The sequence below is a fragment of the Lichenostomus cassidix genome, chromosome 8, assembly GCF_008360975.1.
Source record: "Lichenostomus cassidix isolate B80296 chromosome 8, HeHo_3.0, whole genome shotgun sequence".
NCBI lineage: Eukaryota > Metazoa > Chordata > Aves > Passeriformes > Meliphagidae > Lichenostomus > Lichenostomus cassidix.
In genome coordinates, this window is record NC_139489.1 from 25320038 (window position 1) to 25323758 (window position 3721).

The 3721-nt window shown below is 50.7% G+C and overlaps 1 long non-coding RNA gene across 1 annotated transcript; it reads left to right on the forward strand.

The window, feature by feature from the left end:
* Window positions 1-295: 295 nt before the first annotated feature.
* Window positions 296-3224, forward strand: LOC146434152 (uncharacterized). The gene is made up of 2 exons (XR_014853846.1): window positions 296-432; window positions 1701-3224. It is a non-coding gene; the product is annotated as an uncharacterized LOC146434152 (long non-coding RNA).
* The last annotated feature ends 497 nt before the right edge of the window (window positions 3225-3721 follow it).

Consider the following 3721-nt stretch of genomic DNA (forward strand, 5'->3'; position numbering starts at 1 on the left):
CTCCACCTCGTAGGTGTCACAGCAGGGCTGGGGTGAAGCAGCGAGCGGGCAGGAGGAACAAAGCCACCTTTGTCACCGTTCCCCTGCCCTGCAGTGCTGGCCCCATGCCAGCGAGGTGCCTGGCTCGCTCCCGAGGCCTGGGGGCGGCTGGCTGAGCAGCCAAGAGCTTCCCGGAGCTGGAATTTGGTGGTGGTTGCTCTCTCTCACCTGAAAAAGCAGCCTCTGTGCTGGCAGCAGCTCAAGGGGGCTCGGATGGGGTAACTCTGCTGACGCCTTCCGGCACATTCCCTCCCAGCCCACCTGGGTGTGGCAGAGATGCCCATGTGCCCCTCGAGGTACACCTGGGGTGGCCCTGGTGGGCAGCAGGGAGCGGGAATGGCCGTGTGGCACTGCAGAGAGAGAGGGCACAGGGAGCATTCCTCCGGGAATGGGGTGAGTGGCGCTGCGGGGTCGCTGGTGGATGGGGACAGTGCCAGCTCAGCATCGCCTCTCTCAGCCAGAGATGCCCTCGGTGCCAAACCAACCTGTGCCGTGCAGAGCCACCCCCTCGCCGGGACGGAGGGAAAGCTCGGGGATCCGTGTGTGTGGTGTCAGGACAGGATCCTTTGCTCTGGAATGGGAGGAGATGGATCCCTCCAGGTCTAGCATGCAGCCTTAAAAATGCCAAATTCTACCCAGGAGATGGAAAAATCCCATCCCTTGGGATCTCCCAGCTTCTTGTTACACCAGCATGAAACTCTCTTCAAATCCGTGCCCTTGTTGGGGCGGGAGAGGATGAATCCCTCCAAGTGTTTTTCCTCTGGTTCACCGCCGCAGGGCAGGTGGGAAACACGATCTGCTGGCACATTCCCTCTCCCCTGGGATACCATTCCTGTCTCATCACTGCTCCTGGTCTGGAAAACCCCTGGGACTTCGAGAGTTAATTCTTCATCCCAGCTGCTTTCCTCCTCGAGCTCAGCAGGAAGAGGGATTGTGCTAGGCAAGGGGCACCACCGCGGAGGGGGAGGAGGGGAAAAAAAAAAAAAAAGAAAAAGCAAAAGCTTCGTGTTTAGACCTTTTACCTAATTTCCAAAGTTTCAGACCTGAGGGCCATAGCAACGAGAGCTGCCAGCGGTGTGATTGGAGCAGCAGGCAGTGCTGGATTGCCCTCCCAGCCGCCCAAGCAGCATCCCCACGGATGGTGTACAGTCAGTGTTGGGGCCAAAGTTGGCTTTCTGCCTCCCCTTCCCCACGGGAAGAGCTTGAGGCATGTGGCTCTGTGTGAGTGTGATTTTTTTTTTTTTCCCAGCTGATTTCCTCTGCTCGTTTCAATTACATTTTCCCTGGTTTCTGTGTGTTGTTTAAAAAGTTCTTGGGCACTTGTGAAACCAGAGGGCATCCAGGGAGGGCTGTTCTCATGAAGACCTGCCTAGAAAATAACTGGGTGGCATAAACCCAGCGAGGTGTTGTGTGTATTTACATAAACACATAAAAGTGAGAGGGGATGGCACTTTGCAGCTGCAGAACAGAACTTAAGTTCAGCAATACTTTCCTTTTTCTATCAAATTAGTATTTGCAAAAATATCAGGGGTTCCTGCAAAACAAAAGCAAAGTTTTTTTTTGTTTTTTCTTGTTTGGTTTTTTTTTAGGGGGGGCAATAAAAACTGCAAACTGTTCTTGTTATACTTACAGCTTTCTAATTTTCCTTTTGCGTTTATCAGAGGAGTTCAACCATCAAGTTCCTCTCCAAGCACAGCCCATCCTGAAGAAACACAGAATCACAGAATATCCTAATATCCTGATTTAGAAGGCATGAGGATCATCGAGTCCAACTCCTGGCCCCACACAGGACAGCCCAAAAATCCCACCCTGTGCCTGAGATTGTTGTCCAAATGCTTCTTGACCTCTGGCAGGCTTGGTGCAGCCTCTACAGGGAAAAATGCAATGGATGTGCTTCCCACGGGTTTTCTGAGCATCAGCCTTTGGTGGCAGCATTCCCTATTATCCCTCAGTAGCACTGCAGAGCTGACACAGCTGTGTGATCACTTTCTGCAGGTCATGGAGATTAAATCACCCCAACTCTTCCAGAGCTGTTTTTTGGAGTAGAATCCCTTTTCAATCTGCAGGTGTGAGCATTTCTGGTTTTTAAACCTGCCATGGCAGCCAGTGGTCATGGAGAAGAGGGAATGAAAGTGGCTAAGAGGAAAAGCACTTGCTAGGGAGAAGATGGGGATTGCAGGAGCCACTGAGTTGATGTAAATCTGTATTCCCAGATCTTCAGGATCACTCAAGGCTTCAGCAGAGCAGCTAAGTTTGATTATGTCATGGCTCTCCTGTGCAGCAGCAGTGTCTTCCTCCCATCTCTCTTCCTCGATGAGCCACAGGCTTAGCAAAACCTGTGCTCAAGCCACTCACTGAATATCCTCTTAATTCTCCAACGCTGGCACCAGGTTGTCTTTGTCATGGGGAAAAGCTTTCCAGCACGAAGCTGGCTGCATCTTTGCTGTTCCAAGCTTGTGCATGGCTGTGTGGGCTTGGAGCTCCCATTCCTGGAGAGGAGCACGTATTTCCATGTGTGCTATATATTTATCTTCCAATCACAATTAGTATTTAGGGAAAAAGAATGGTGATACACCCCAGCCAATGCTACCTTTGTGTTTTCTGCTGGGCCCAAAGCTTTCTGTGCATCCCTGTAGCATTTGAACCCTCCCAAGAGCAGTGAAACATGGTTCATCCCTAGGGAGCTGTGTGTGGAGAGAGGATCATCTTCCCTGGGATTTTAATAAGCCATGCAATTGGGTATTCAGCTGTTTTCTTTATTCTACTACTCTGTGTATAAAAAAATTGCTATTTTTTTTGACATTCATCCTAGAGATCTATTGTGATATTTCTGTCCTTTAGTGCCCTTAGAAAGTCAGGTTGTCTCTTCAGCCAGTGCTTGTCAGCCAGTGATTCCCCTCTATCCCTTCTCCTTGCCACCTTATTTATATGGCCCTTCTAACCCAACACAGGATTTGTGCAGAAAAGCCTTGGAAGCTTGGAGCACCTCTCTTTTCCCAGGGGTCAGAGCTGGCAGACGGATTTCCCTCACAGACAAGAGCAGGATGGCTCACTTGCACTCAACTTTCTGTTCGTCAGGAATTGTTGGAATATGAATGGGATCCTTATCAAACCAGGTTCATCCAAAGGACAAGGCCACACGAATTGTTTGCAGAACTCCAGCAAATAAACAGCATTCCTCTTGATTCCTCATTTACCCATTTTAATCCAGTGGCCAGCTCAGGCAGAGGCCACAGGGCTCAGCAGCAGGGGGGTGACAGGCTTTGGCAAGTTCTGGACTGTGCCCAGCTTCCCAGGTGGTGTGATCAAGCACCATGGAAAGAACTTCTGTCTGGAGCCTTTAAATTATGGGTTTGGGAGGTAAAAACCCAGTGCCTGTCCCATCTGGGGGTCTAAATGTAGAGTGGAGACCTGCTGTGAGGAAAGCTTTTTTCCTTGAGGCCATTTGCTGTGCTCTGGAGTGAGGAGGGGGTGATGGATCACAGTGGTGAAATGGAAGTGAGGGCTTGGCTCCCTTCCCAGGCAAGGACTGGCATCCCAAAGTATGAGAGGCCAAAAGTCATGAGGATTTTCTGTGCCCCAGGAAAAAAGCAGGTGACACAGGGCACGGCCAGAGCTCTCAACACCTGACATCTCTCTCACTGCTGGGAAGTTCTCTTTGCCATCTGCTTAACGAGGAGAC